Here is a 16,595-nt window from a genome sequence, read left to right as displayed (position 1 = left end):
TACCCTGTTAGTCCCCACCCCACCCCCAGGGACACTGTGACTCCTCAGCGTCAACTGGGACAAGACGGGGGGAACGTGCACACGGCCACAGTCGGGGCCCCTCTCATTCATAACCCCGAAAGCAAAGCCTGGAGCAAGGTCCAGCCAGGGAAGCCTTGTCTCTGGAACTTGGGCTGCTCTGAACTCTCTAAGCTGCTCCTCAGCCAGGGGGCATTGCGGGAGACTAGGCCATGGGTGGAGGAGTGGCAGCTGGGTGGGGACGCGGGGTGGACCACAGACGGTAGAGCCATGTTTGAGGGAGCAGTGTGGAGGAGAAAATGGCTCCCGTGTATTCCTCCCCCCCAACTCCTGCCACCAGGGCGGGACCAGCTGCCCGGATGCTGCCTGGGATGCAATGGGATAGCGCTGGTCGGCCCCAGAAGAGTGCTTGCACACGGCAGGGACTTGGGAAGGGCCAGCCCCTCCTCTTCCCCTTTCCTTTATCCACGTGCCAGTCCTGGGAAGTTTCCCGCACAGAAGGGAGTCACATTATGGGGACCCCTTTGCCCTGCATTTGGACCATGAAACCCACTGAGGACCAGCAGTGCAAGGTCAAGCAACATGGCGCAGCCAAAGGCAAGAGACAATGAATGGGCAGCCAAAGTGGGGTGAGTGCATGCAGTGGGGAACTACTCAGCTTTGAAGAGTAAGGGCGTCCCAACTCTGCCCCAGCAGGGATGACATTTGAAGGGGAAGAAGCCAGACACAGCAGGACAAGTACGGTGTGCGGTCCCTGGAGGACGCAGAGGAAGAGACAGAAAGGAGAGGGTGGGGGCCTGGGGCCAGGTGGGGTCTGCACTCAGCCTCTGATCAAGTGGATTAGACGCGCGTCTGGCACAAGAGTGCAAGTAACACTCGAGAAGACAGGAAATGGGGCGGAAACTTTTCCAGATTCCCTGTGGCAGGCACGGTCGTCGGCCTCCCTGTGCTCAGGTAAGAGCCCTGCTCTGACAGGGACAGGCAAGCCACAGACCAAAAGCATCTGTGCAGGTAAATTGACCCAACTGCATTCTGGGTCCTTCTATTTTGTTGTTTTGATTTTGCTACAAAGCCCAGGGAGGCACTTCTGGGGTGTAGATGGGCGTGTGTGGCCAAAAGAATGGGAGGCAAATGAGCCACTTGTTCTGGTCAGCACCACTCCTGGGACAGGCCGGGTCAAGCTACTGCCCGTCTGCTGCCCCGGGACCCCAGCAGGCCCCAGGCGCAGCCTGCTCGGTGGTAGGAGGCGGAGAGAGCAGGGATGCGGTCCCTGAGCCACACATTCTGAAGCTGCAAGGATGCCAAGGGTCAAGAAGGATCTTCTGTGACACCGTTTGTGGGATGCCCTCTGACCCCTTCTAAGACAGGAAGATGGCGGGAGAGCAGAGGCCTTTCCAGAAGTTTCAGAAGCTGCCTCAACTGCTATTGGATCTGAGTCATAGCCCGAGAAGGGGTACTAGAGAGCATGGCTGAGCAGGTGGATTGGCTCAGGGTGAGAGGGCTGTGCATGCACCATGAGGCCAACTCCCCCCCCCCCGACTGGACCCCATTGGACCAGCAGGCTCTGACTGGCCTCTGTCCATTCCCCACCAGATGTGCTCCACATGGGGCAGCAACATGATGTCCCTGGAAGGACTGGCTCGTCTCCTCCCACCCGCCACACTCCACCAGCCTCGCGCAGGCAGGTGCTCCTGGCTGGCCCACCAGGAGGCCCCATCCAGGAGCCCCTTGGCTCTTCCCGCTTCCCGACCATTTAGCTTTGCCAGGCCCTTGTAAGTCATATGTTCCCTTGTGTCCTCGATGAAATCCCTTTTCCCTGACAACCTATCTCAAATGGCTCCTCCTCCGGGAAGCCTCCCCTGATCTCCACAGTGGTGGGTGCAAGCCCCCAAAGCCCAGGAGCTCTCTATGGGCCACCCCCTCTCCGTGTACACCTGGGCTGCCACAGAGACCTGTCCTCCCCAGTGACTGTGCCCCCTGGAGGTGCGCCCCATCTCCTCTGGCCCTCCAGGACATTTCCCAGCATGCCTTGCATGGACCGAACATGCACAACAGTTCCTCTCCTGGGTGCGCAGGCCGGTGCCTGTGTCGGGACAGGGAAGCGTCTCACCTGGGAGCTCAGCCCATAAAGCCGGAGGGGTTTTGAGCATCTTGGACACGGTGGCTGAGGACACCTCTGACTCCAGCTCCCAGTAGTACATCTGGTATTCCTGAAGAAGGCTGTTCAGCCTCTCGTCTCTTGGAGGCTGCAAATACATCACCATCAGCCCACCCACAGGGCCTTGAGAACTCCGCTTCTAGTTGAATCAGCCAACTGCCCTGGAGGAAGTCACTAATTCAAACAGGGATTCTTGGTTGTTCACAGACTAAAAGGCAAGTGCCACATTCATGAAGAGGAGCACAGGGTACCCCCAGGTAGAGGATCAGTCCCTGATAGCCCAGGTTTCCTGGTGCCAGGGTGTGGTACATGGACACTGAGCATCTTATTCCGAATACTTGAAGGACCCCAGGCTAAGGCGTGGAATACGGCCCAGGTAGCAGGTCGGCGAAAAAGCTGCCTGCTGCCTAGTGAACCCAGAACTCTAAAGGACCTATGCCTGTGGGCTATTCAGAACCGCAATTTCTAGTTGGCTAAACAGAGGGTCATACACCCAGCGTTGCCTTCTGGGAATCTGCAGAAGGAAAGAATGAGTTCGGGGCGCCTGGGTGGCCCAGCTGGTTAAGCAACTGCCTTCGGCTCAGGTCATGATCCTGGAGTCCCGGGATCAAGTCCCACAGCGGGCTCCCTGCTCAGCAGGGACTCTGCTTCTCCCTCTGACCCACCCCCCTTCATGCTCTCTCTCTCTCTCATTCTCTCTCTCAAATAAATAAAATCTTTACAAAAAAAAAAGAATGAGTTCTATCAACCCAATAATCTGTGTACCGACCATGTGCAAGACCAAGGGAGGGGGTGATCAAGAAGTATCCAAAAATGTACCTGGCACTTTTCCAAAAAGAGAAGCAAAAGTATGAGCTGGTGTCTAGCTAGGACTCAGGTGGCAAAGTTCCCAATGCCATAACATGCACACTTCAAATGGCAGATTCCCGGGACTGGAGTCTCTCCTGGGATGGAGCCAGGAGTCACAGCAGACTCATCTGGTGAGGAGTCAAGATGCAGGTTTCCAAGGGCTTCCGAAAGTGTCCCTCAGGGGCCTTCAGTTGTTCCAGATGTTTTGTAAGATGGCTGTCGATGGTTTCTGAAAGAGCAGGCCCCCAAACACAGTCAGAGGGCATGCTCTGACCCTGTGAACAAAACCCTTCACTGAAGTCCACAGACCCCAGGGAGAAAAGGAGCAAGTCGGGAAAAGCTTCAGCTCCTCAGGGACAAGGCCACGGGCCTCACTCCCAAACATGCCTGGGAGGTATGGCCAGGCCCACCAGCACCACAGGAGGTCCCGGGTCCCTGCATGCCCTCACCGCCCCGCCTGCAACACCTGAGAATGTTCCAGGAAAAAATAGGCTTCATTTATGGGTACAGTTTCCACCCAGAACTGTAACGTGAACTGTGTCTAATTTAGTACGAGGTACCTGGTAAATGCGGGTTATGCTCTGAAGTACCTACTTTTTGATTATAACAAAGAACAGAGGAAAAGAGCTCTCAAAATCACACTATAAAAGGCTGGGAATAGGAATATTTAATGTCAAAAGTTCAAAGAAAAATAAGGCTGGGGCTCTTGGAGTCTAACGAGGAACACTCTGTTTAAATCATCTCACACGGCAGTGAGTTTTCTTGTCTCTCATTTCATTATACTGACACTGGATTACACAAAACAAAAAGCTAAAGACCCTACACCCCACAGTAAGACACTGATTTTCACTTACCAGGCAGGCTATCTTTAAATAAGACCCCTGGCTCGGAAAGGCTGCATGCAGACCTGGCTCTTTCAGTCCTTGCTGCTGAAAGTCCTGCTGGGAAGCTTATTGGGAGAAACTTGACAGCAGATATCAAGCTGGTCACTGCCTGTCACTGAAGAAGTCCACTTCTGGGAATATGTCCTGAGAGGATCATTCTGTATTTGGTAAGAGCTTTACGCATAAAGGCACTCACAAACAGTCATGTGTAAGAACTAGAAGGACAAAGGAAACAAACTAAATGTCCCTCAGTAAACATTCTAACTGCTCTACATTCCCTACCCGTATTATCATTTAATCCTCAAATAACCCCTTTCACAGATATAGAAACTGAGGCTCAGGGCTAGGAAGTGCCAAGATACATGGCTGTGAGCAGGAAGTCAGAATTAGAACCCAGCTCTGTGAACAAAAATATCACCAAATATGGACTGGACTCCTTTCTTTGCCCACATTCAGGCCCTCCTCCCACACCCTCTACCCCAGCCCTGGCCATCTGGTACCCACCTAGTGCCAGACTCCATAATTCAGACAGAAGCAGGTCCTTCCTGTTAAGAGAAAAAGCCACAGTCATCTCCCAACCTTCTCCGGGCCACCCCTTCAGGGACCCTGCCCCTGACCACGAGCTGGATGCGGGGAGGATGGAGTGCCCTCACACACAGGGCACACAGAGCCTGCTCTGCAGTGGCAGGAGCAGGGACCATAGTGCGCATGTCCAGAGCCAGCGCAGTATGGCCGGCGCTCAGAGACACCAGAAGGGTTGCTAGAGGATGTCCTGACTCCCAAGGACACCTCTGGGTCTCTTCTGTATCCAAGGCCCACACCACGGCCTGGCACAGAGGCCGAGCTCCATAGATATTACTAGACGCACAGATTGAGCCTCTCTGAGCTTTAGTTTCCTCACGTCCAGAATGGGGAAAAGGATCGTCCCTCTCACGCCGGGTTACAGAAGGGATCAAGTGGGTCAACACGCAGCAATGGCCTCACACATAGCAGGGACTCAATAAACAGTCTTTGTTATTACAAATGACTCCAAGGTGAGAGCAAAAGGAGAGACGAAACCAGCATCTGGCCTTTCTTTATTCAAGTCAACTGGCTTATGCAAACCCAGAGCAGAACGCAGTCGCAGTCATTTAAAACGAATTTGGTGAAATGTCCAATCAAAAGACATACAGTGCCTGAAAACACAATACCCATCCATGTGCCACCCACAAAGATTCACTTTGGACCTAAGGACAACACAGACCCAAAGTGAAGGGACAGAAAAGATGTTCTGTATAAGTGGGATCCAAGAGAGAGCTGGAAGAGCTATAAACCGACAAAATAGAATTCAACGCTGTTTAAACACACACCAACATTTGTGAGAGGCAGCAAAAGTGGTTCTAAAGAGGGAAGTTTATAGCAATACAAGCCTGCCTCAAGAAGCAAGAGAAGTCTCAAAGACACACCCTAACGTGATACCTTGTGACCTACAGGAAAAGATGAACGGACCATAAAGTCAGTAGAAGGAGAGAAACAACAAAGATCAGAACAGAAATAAATAGAGAGACTAAAAAAAGAGAAAAGATCAGGGCGCCTGGATGGCTCAGTTGATTAAGGGTCCGACTGTTGATTTCGACACAGTTCATGATGTCAGGGACTTGAGGTCGAGCCCTGTGTCAGGATCTGTGCTCAGTGAGGTGTCGGCTTGGGATTCTCTCTCCCTCTGCCTCGCCCCCCGTCCACTCTGTCTCTCTCAAATAAATAAATCTAGAAAGTATATCTATAACAGAACTGACAAAGTTTTGGCTACACACACCAAGAAAGGAAAAAGAGGGGAGTAAAATCAGAAATGACAGTACAGATAATACAATGGACACCACCAATACAGAGGCTCAAATGGACTACTGTGAACAGTACACAGCAACAATTTGGACAACCTCAAAGAATCAGCAATTTATTTATTTATATTTATGTTGCAGGGTTTTTATTTAAATTCTAGTTTGTTGCGGCTCCTGATGGCTCAGTCGGTTGAGTGTCCAACTCTTGGTTTCGGCTCAGGTTGTGATCTCAGGGTCATGTGACTGAGCCCCACACCAGGCTCCAAGCGCAGCATGGAGTCTTCTTGAGACTCTCTCTCTCCTCCTCTCCCTCTGCCCCTCCTGCTCCTGCCTCTGCCCCTCCTGCTCCTGCTGTCCATAGTCCCTCGCTCTCTCATATAAATAAAATCTTAGGGACACCTGGGTAGCTCAGTTGTTAAGAATCTGCCTTTGGCTCAGGTCATGATCCCAGGGTCCTGGGATTGAGCCCCACATCAGGCTCCCTGCTTGGCGGGAAGCATGCTTCTCACTTTCCCACTCCCCCTGCTTGTGTTCCCTCTCTTGTTGTGATTCTATCAAATAAATAATATCTTTTAAAAAAAGGAAAAAAATAATAATAATAAATAAATGAACAGGCAAGATGGCAGAGGAGTAAGAGACCTGAATTTCGTCTGGTCTCAGGAATTCAGCTGAATAGGGATCAAACCATTCTGAACACCTACGAATTCAACAGAACGAAGAAAGGAATAGCAACAACTCTCTGAACAGAGAAGCGACCACTTACTGGAAGGTAGAATGTGCAGAGAAGTGAATCAGAGGCGATATTCGGGAGAACAGACGGCGGGGGAGGGGGCCTCCGTCGGCCACTTCTGGCAAGTTATAGAGCCGCAGAGCACAAAATCGGGACTTTTACAAGTCGGCTCCGCTGAGGGACGTTGCTCCAGTGGCTAAGCGGGGGGTGGAACGCTCGCGGGACAGTGTGGTCTCAGGACCCTCGGGGTCACAGAAAAACTGGGAGTGCCTGAGTGCAGCAGAGCTCCCAGGTATTGCAGCGGGGAAGCCGGCTGCAGAGATGGAGCCGAGGCGCAGGCTCTCAGCTCCGGGTTGCCATAAACTGTGATCCGCAGCCCAGTCGGGCCACTACACCTCCAGCAGGGACCCAACAAGCGGCAGAGCTGGGAAGACTCCCCTTCCTCCCCGGGGAGGAGTGGCACGGGGGCGCACCGCAGGGATCTGCTGGGTTTGGAGACTCCACACGGGGTCCGGTGCCAGAGGCTCGGTCACAAGCCGGGTGAGCACGGAGTGCGGCCGGAGACCAGGGAGACGGGAGTGACTGCTTCTCTCTGGGGGCGCACTGAGGAGCCGGGACCCGAGTTCTGAGCTCCTCCGGGTGGAGACTGGGAGGCCACCATTTTCACCCTGGTCCTTCGAAGCTGTACCGAGAGCTTGCAGGGACAAAAGCTCCTGAGGGCAAACCCGAGCAGCTTGCTTAGCCCGGACTCACAAGGGCGGGGCAATTCCGCCTCTGGCAAAGACATCTGGGAACCACGGCAACAGCCCCACCCCCCAGAAGATCAGCAGGAACAGCCAGCAAGCCAAGACCAAGTTTACCCATCAAGGAGAACGGGAGAACTCCAGCGCTAGGGGAATACTGCAGATAGAATTCATGGCTTTTTTACCATGATTCATTAGATTTTCAAAGTTAATTTTTTTAACTTTTTTTTTAATTTTTCTTTTTCCCTTTTTCAACCAACATCTTATCAAGCCCTTTTTTAAAAAAACATTTTTTATTTTTCATTTTTACACTCATATTTTATCCCTTCATAGTAGTTACCCTTATTTTTGGCATACACATATAAGTTCTTATTTCTTTAAAATTTTAAGATACAGTTTCTTTTAACAGATCAAAATATACCCTAAATCACTAGTGTATGGCTTTGTTCTAGTCTCCTGCCTGGTCACATTCTCACCCTTATTTTTTAAATCTTCTTCTTTCTTTTTTCAAACAACTTCTTATCTTTTCAATTCCTTGTATAAAATCTTTTCTAATTTTCATCTTTTCAGTCATCTTCCATCCCTTCATTGTATCAAACCTTATTTTGTACATATATAAGTCTTTCTTCCTTTAAAATTTTAGGAGGCAGTTTTTTCTAACAGACCAAAATACGCCCAAAATCTAGTGTGTGGCACTGATCTATGCACTAGCCTGATCATATTTGATCATATTCTGGTTTTTTTTTGTATTGTTCTGTTTTTGTTTTTATCTTTTTTTGTTTTTTTTCCTCTTTCTTTTTTCTTTCTTTCCCTTTCTTTTCCCCTGATTTCAGGTCTTTTCTGATTTGTATAGAGTATATTTGCAGGGTACATTGTTAACGTGTTAGCATTTAGTTCTCTTATTCATCTATTCTCCTCTGGACAAAATGACAAGACGAAAAAAATCACCTCACCAAAAAGAACAAGAGGCAGTACCGTAAGCCAGGGACCTACTCAATACGGACATTAGTACGATGTCGGACCTAGAGTTCAGAATCATGACTTTAAAGATACGAGCTGGGCTTTGAAAACGCATGGAAGTTCCTAGGGAAACCCTTTCTGGAGAAATAAAAGAACTAAAATCTAACCAATTCGAAATCAAAAAGGATATTAATGAGGTGCAATCAAAATTGGGGGCACTCACTGCTAGGATAAATGAGGCAGAAGAGAGAATCAGCGATATAGAAGACAAATGATGGAAAATAAAGAGGCTGAAAAAAAGAGAGAAACAACTACAGGATCACGAGGGCAGAATTCAAGAGATAAGCGATATGGTAAGACAAAGCAACATTAGAATAATTGGAATCCCAGAAGAAGAAGAAAGAGAGAGAGGGGCAGGAGGTATATTGAGCAAATTATAGCAGAGAACTTCCCTAATGTGAGGAAGGAAACAGGCATCAAAATCCAGGAGGCACAGAGAACCCCTCTCAAAATCAATAAAAATAGGTCAACACCCTGACATCTAATAGAAAATTTACGCGTCTCAGAGACAAAGAGAAAATCCTGAAAGCAGCTCGGAAGAAGAGATCTGTAACATACAATGGTAGAAATATTAGATTGGCAACAGAAGTATCCACAAAGATCTGGCAGGCCAGAAAGGACAGGCATGAGATCTTCAGAGCACTAAATGAGAAAAATATGCAGCCAAGAATACTATATCCAGCTAGGCTCTCATTGAAATTTGAAGGAGAGATAAAAAGCTTCCAGGACAAACAAAAACTAAAGGAATTTGCAAACACGAAACCAGCCCTCCAAGAAATATTGAAAGGGGTCCTCTAAGCAAAGAGAGAGCCTAAAAGCAGCATAGATGAGAAAGGAACACAGACAATATACAGTAACAGTCACCTTACAGGCAATACAATGGCACTAAATTCATACCTTTCAATAGTTACCCTGAATGCAAATGGGCTAAATGCCCCAATGAAAACACACAGGCTATCAGATTGGATTAAACAACAAGACCCATCAATATGCTATCTGCAAGAGGCTCATTTTAGACCCAAAGACACCCCCAGATTGAAAGTGAAGGGGTGGAAAACCATTTCCCATGCTAATGGACACCAAAAGAAAGCTGGGGTGGCAATCCTTATATCAGACAAATTAAATTTTAAAACAAAGATTGTAATAAGAGATGAGGAAGGACACTATATCCTACTTAAAGGGTCTACCCAACAAGAAGATCTAACAATTGTAAATGTCTATGCCCCTAACATGGGAGCAGCCAATTATATAAGGCAATTAATAACAAAGCAAAGAAACACACTGAAAACAATACAATAATACTGGGGCCTTTAACACACCCCTGACTGAAATGGACAGATCATCTAAGCAAAAGACCAACAAGGAAATAAAGACTTTAAATGACACACTGGACCAAATGGACTTCACAGACATATACAGAACATTCCATCCCAAAGCAACGGAATACACATACTTCTCTAGTGCCCATGGAACATTCTCCAGAATTGATCACATCCTAGGTCACAAATCAGGTCTCAAGCGGTACCAAAAGATTGGGATCATTCCCTGCATATTTTCAGACCACAATGCTTTGAAACTAGAACTCAGTCACAAGAGGAAAGTCGGAAAGAACTCAAATACATGGAGGCTAAAGAGCATCCTACTAAAGAATGAATGGGTCAACCAGGAATTAAAGGAGAATTAAAAAAATTCATGGGAACCGATGAAAATGAAAACACAGCTGTTCAAAATTTTTGGGATACAGCAAAGGCAGTCCTGAGGGGAACATATATGGCAAACAGGCCTTTCTCAAGAAACAAGAACGGTCTCAAATACACAACCTAACGCTACACCTAAAGGAGCTGGACAAAGAAGAGCAACTAAAGCCTAAACACAGCAGGAGAAGAGAAATAATAAAGATCAGAGCAGAAATCAATGAAATAGAAACCGAAAGAACAGCAGAACAGATCAACGAAACTAGGAGCTGATACTTTCAAAGAATTAACAAGATTGATAAACTCCTGGCCAGACTGATCAAAAAGAAAAGAGAACTGACCCAAATCAACAAATCATGAATGAAAGAGGAGAGACCACAACCAACACCAAAGAAATACAAACAATTATAAGAACATATTATGAGCAACTCTATGGCAGCAAATCAGATAACCTGGAAGAAATAGGTGCATTCCTAGAGATGTACCAACTATCAAAATTGAACCAGAAAGAAATAGAAAACCTGAACAGACCTATAACCACTAAGGAAATTGAAGCAGTCATCAGAAATCTCCCAACGAACAAAAGCCCAGGGCCAGATGGCTACCCAGGGGAATTCTATCAGACATTTAAAGAAGAATTAATACCTATTCTCCTGAAACTGTTCCAAAAAATAGAAATGGAAGGAAAACTTCCAAACTCAATTTATGAGGCCACCATTCCCTTGATTCCCAAACCAGTCAAAGACCCCATCAAAAAGGAGAATTACAGACCAATATCCTTGATGAACATGCATACAAAAATTATCACCAAAATCCTATCCAGTATGACCCAACAGTACATTAAAAGGATTACTCACCATGAACAAGTGGGATATATCCCTGGGCTGCAAGGTTCGTTCAACATCCGAAAATCAATCAACGTGATACAATACATTAACAAAAGAAAGAACAAGAAACATATGATCCTCTCAATAGATGCAGAAAAAGCATTTGACAAACCACAGCATCCTTTCTTGATCAAAACTCTTGAGTGAATAGGGATAGAGGGTACATACCTCAATATCATAAAAGCCATCTATGAAAAACCTACAGCGAATATCATTCTCAATGAGGGAAAACTGAGAGCTTTTCCCCTAAGGTCAGGAACGCGGCAGGGATGTCCACTCTCACCACTGCTTTTCAACATAGTATTAGAAGTCCTAGCCACAGCAATCAGACAACAAAAAGAAATCAAAGGCATCCAAATCGGCAAAGAGGAAGTGAAACTCTCACTCTTTCCAGATGATATGATACTGTATGTGGAAAACCCAAAAGACTCCACCCCAAAACTGCTAGAACTCATACAGGAATTCTGTCAAGTAGCAGGATATAAAATCAAGGCACAGAAATCAGTGGCATTCCTAGACACCAACAACAAGACAGAAGAGAGACAAATCAAGGAGTCGATCCCATTTACAATTGCACCCAAAACCATAAGATACCTAGGAATAAATTTAACCAAAGAAGCAAAGGATCTGTACTCAGAAAACTCTAAAATACTCATGAAAGAAATTGAAGAAGACACAAAGAAATGGAAAAACGTTCCATGCTCATGGAATGGAAGAACAAACATTGTGAAGATGTCAGTGCTACCTAGAGCAATCTACACATTCAATGCAATCCCCATCAAAATACCATCCACCTTTTTCAAAGAAATGAAACAAATACCCCTAAAATTTGTATGGAACCAGAAGGGACCCCGAATAGCCAGAGGAATACTGAAAAAGAAAAGCAAAGCTGGCGGCATCACAATTCCGGACTTCCAGCTCTATTACAAAGCTGTCATCATCAAGACAGTATGGTACTGGCACAAAAACAGACACATAGATGAATGGAACAGAATCGAGAGCCCAGAAATGGACCCTCAACGCTATGGTCAACTCATCTTTGACAAAGCAGGAAAGAATGTCCAATGGAAAAAAGACGGTCTCTTCAACAAATGGTGTTGGGAAAATTGGACAGCCACATGCAGAAGAATGAAACTGGACCACTTCCTTACACCACACACAAAAATAGACTCTGAATGGTTGAAAGAACTAAACGTGAGACAGGAGTCCATCAAAATCCTAAAGGAGAACACAGGCAGCAACCTCTTCCACCTCAGCCACAGCAACTTCTTCCTAGGAACATCGCCAAAGGCAAGGGAAGCCAGGGCAAAAATGAACTATTGGGATTTCATCAAGATAAAAAGCTTCTGCACAGCAAAAGAAACAGTCCACAAAACCAAAAGACAACCGACAGAATGGGAGAAAATATTTGCAAATGACATATCAGATAAAGGGCTAGTATCCAAAATCTATAAAGAACTTATCAAACTCAACACCCAAAGAACAAATAATCCAATCAAGAAATGGGCAGAAGACATGAACAGACATTTTTCCAAAGAAGACATCCAAATGGCCAACAGACACATCGAAAAGTGCTCAACATCGCTCGGCATCAGGGAAATCCAAATCAAAACCTCCATGAGATACCACCTCACAGCCGTCAGAATGGCTAAAATGAACAAGTCAGGAAACGACAGATGTTGGCGGGGATGTGGAGAAAGGGGAACCCTCCTACACTGTTGGTGGGAATGCGTGCTGGTGCAACCACTCTGGAAAACAGTATGGAGGTTCCTCAAAAAGTTGAAAATAGAGCTACCAAACGATCCACCATTTGCACTACTGGGTACTTACCCCAAAATTACAAATGTAGGGATCCGAAGGGGTACATGCACCCCAATGTTTATAGCAGCAATGTCCACAATAGTCAAACTGTGGAAAGAGCCAAGATGTCCAGCAACAGGTGAATGGATAAAGAAGAGGTGGTATATATACACAATGGAATATTATGCAGGCATTAAAAGGAATGAGATCTTGCCATTTGCAATGACGTGGATGGAACTGGAGGGTGTTATGCTGAGTGAAATAAGTCAATCAGAGAAAGACATATATCATATGACCTCATTGATTTGAGGAATTCTTAATCTCAGGAAACAAACTGAGTGTTGCTGGAGTGGTGGCAGGTGAGAAGGATGGGGTGGCTGGGTGATAGACATTGGGGAGGGTATGTGCTATGGTGAGTGCTGTCAATTGTGCAAGACTGTTGAATCACAGATCTGTACTTCTGAAACAAATAATGCAACATATGTTAAGAAAAAAGAAAAAGAAGAAGATAGCAAGAGGGGAAGAATAAAGGGGAGTAAATTGGAGGGGGAGACGAACCATGAGAGACGATGTACTGTGAAAAACAAACTGAGGGTTCTAGAGGGGAGGAAGGTGGGGGGATGGGTTATCCTGGTGATGGGTATTAAAGAGGGCACATTCTGTGTGGAGCACTGGGTGTTATGCACAAACAATGAATCATGGAACACTACATCAAGAAGTAATGATGTAATGTATGGTGATTAACATAGCAATAAAAAATAAGCAAAAAAAAAAAAAAGAAACTCCTGATGCAGCTTGGGGCGCCTGGGTGGCTCAGTCATTAAGCATCTGCCTTCTGAGGTGACGGCACGATCCCAGGGTCCTGGGATTGAGCCCCACATTGTCTCCAAAGACTGTGGGGAGCCTCCTTCTTCCTTGCTGACTCCCCCTGCCTGTGTTCCCTCCCTTGCTGTGTCTCTGTCAAAAAGTAAATAAAATCTTTAAAAAGAAAAAGAAAATACTGATGAAGCTAGAGTGTATTATGCTAAGCAAAATAAGTCAGTCAGAGAAAGACAAATACCATGTGATTTCACACCTATGGAATTTAAGAAATAAAACAGATCAACAAATGGCACGGGGAATACAAAGAACAGAGAGGGAAACAAAAAAAGCTCCTGAAGCTGGAAAACAAACTGAGATTTGATAGAGTGCAGGTGGCTGGGGGATGGTCTAGCTGGGTGATGGGATTAAGGAGGGCACATGATATGATGAGCACTGGGGGTTTGAAGCAAGTGATGAATCACTGAATTGTCCTGAAACCAATATTGCACTGTATTTAAGTAACTAGAATTTAAATAAAAATTTGAAAAAAAAATCTGAAAGGACAATACATTTAGAAGCACTGTCTGTATTTACTGAAAAGAAAATGTATTAAGTGCACCACACAATTCAAACCCACGTTGCACAAGGGTCAACTGTACTACAGGAAACTCTAGCCAGAGCAATTACACAAGAAAAATAAATAAATAAAAGGCATCCAAATTGGAAAGGAGGAAGTAAGGTCACTCTATTCAAATGGCGTTTTATCTCTAAAAAACCCTAAAAACAATATGAAAAAAACTATGAAAATAAACAAATTCAATAAAGTTGCAGGATAAGAAGTACATAAAAATATGTTCCATTTTTATACACTGATAATGAACTAACAGGAAAATAAATTTAAAAAACAATCATATTTAAAAACTGCATCAAAAAAGCCAAAAAACACTTTGAGATAAATTTAACCAAGGAGGTGAAAGCCTATCTACTGAAAACTGTAAGACGTTGAGGAAAGAAACTGAAGGCAACACAAGTAAATAGACATTCCATGCTCGTGGATTAGAAGAATTAAGTGTTGAAATGTCTATACTATCCAAAACCATCTAGAGATTCAATTGCAATTCTTATCAAAATTCGAAACAGGTTTTACAGACATAAGGCAAAGACTCTTTAAAATTTGTATGGAACCACAAAAGACTCCGAATAACCAAAACAATCTTAAGAAAGAACAAAGCTAGAGGCATCAGGCTCCCTGGTCTCAAACTCTATTACAAACCTCTAGTGATTGCTGGCAAACTGGCTTAAACACAGACACACAAATCACCAGCACAGAAGAGAGAGCCCAGGAGGATACCCACACTTCTATGGTGCAGTACCTTATGACCAAGGGGCCAAGAATATACAAGAAGGAAAGAACAGACTCTGTAATCAACGGTAGTGGGAAAACTGGACAGCCCCACGCAAAAGAATGAAACTTACTCTGTGTATCGTACAAAATATATAAAAATTAACTCAAAATGGATTCAAGACTTGAATATAGGACTTGAAACCCTAAAGCAATGAGCAGAAAACATAGGGGAAGGCTGCTGGACATAGGTCCTGGTAGTCATTTTTGTGGCTCACACTCCAAAAGCAACGGCAACAAAAGCAAAAATAAATAAGCACATCTACATCAAACTCAAAAGCTCCTGCCCAGCAACGAAAATCACCAACAAAATAAAGAGGCAACCTACTGCCTGGAAGAAAAGATTTGCAGATCCAAAGATCTCCTAAAAGATTAATATCCCGCACACATAAAGAACTCCTACAACTCAATAACTACAACAAAAAACAAAGTGGTTAAAAAGCGGGAGGATTATCTAAACGGACATTATCCAGAGAGCCAAGAGGTACGTGAAAAGAGGCTCAACATCATTAATCATCAGGTAAATGCAAATCAAAACAACAATGGGATAGCACCTCACACTGGTTAGAATATTTAGTATCAAAAGGATGAGAAATAACAAATGTTAGCAAGGATGTGGCAGAAAGAGGACCCCAGTGCACTGTTGGTGGGAACGTAGGGAGGTGCATCCACTGTGGAAAACAGTAGGCGGACTCCTCAAACCATTAAAACTAGAACGACCCTACAGTCCGGCAATTTCTCTTCTGGCCATTTAGCCAAAGAAAACAAAAACATCTATTTGAAAAGATATCTGAACCCCCATGTTCACTGCAGCATTATTTATAACAGCTAAGATAGGAGGACACCCTACGTGTCCGTGGAGGGATGAAGCGATAAAGAAGATGTGGTGTATGTAGACACTGCAATACTCTTCAGCTGTAACAAAAAAACGAAATCTTTTTTTTTTTTCCGCAACAACACAGATGGACCCTGAGGGCACGATGCTAACTGAAAGAAGTCAGAGACAAATACTCTATGACATCACTTTTATACGGAATCTAAAACACCAAAAAACTGAGCTTAAAGATACAGCAATCAGATTGGTGGTTGACAGACAGGGGGATGGGTGTGAAAGGGGTGATAGTGGTCAAAGGTTCAAACCGGCAGGGATAAAATAAGTAAGTCACAGGATGTAATGTACAACACGGTGACTATAGTTAGTAACACTGTATAGCAAGCCTGGAAGTTGTAAAGGGAGGGATCTTACAAGTTATCCCAAGGAAAAGGTTTTGTAAAACAAACCAAGACAAAACTGGATTTAAACAGATAAACCATACACCATTGTTCAGGGGACTCAGGAAGTGCACAGAACTGTCAAATTCTGTGTGGGAAGCTGCCCCCCTGTTCCGCGAAGAGGCTACAGGAGAGCTTTGTACACTTCTGAGTGCGTGCACAGAACAGCATGTGAAGTGTTGGGCTCCCCTCCACCCAGAGCAGTGGGCACTGCATCCCGCTTAGGGGTACAGGAAGAAGCAGGGAGTTCCTGAGGATACTGAAGAAGTGGAGGAAGAAGAACAATGCAGGGTGTATGGAAAGTGCCTTACCGGTTTTCCAAATCCCTGGGCATGTTCCATCGCGTAGGTGTCTTTTGAGATCCTACAAAAGGTCGCTGCTCAGGCACTTTCGGCTGGGCAGTAACTTCTTTCAGTCACTGGCAACCTCTCAGTCATCACTGTCTCTTGACCGTCATTCTAGGGGGAGAGGAGCACAGAAAATTGGTCTCATTTCTCTCAGGTGGGATGGTCCTTCAGCT

The sequence above is a fragment of the Zalophus californianus genome, chromosome 14 (assembly GCF_009762305.2).
Source record: "Zalophus californianus isolate mZalCal1 chromosome 14, mZalCal1.pri.v2, whole genome shotgun sequence".
In the NCBI taxonomy this organism is placed as follows: domain Eukaryota; kingdom Metazoa; phylum Chordata; class Mammalia; order Carnivora; family Otariidae; genus Zalophus; species Zalophus californianus.
The sequence above is the reverse complement of the archived record's forward strand: the minus strand, read 5'-3'. Positions refer to the sequence as shown.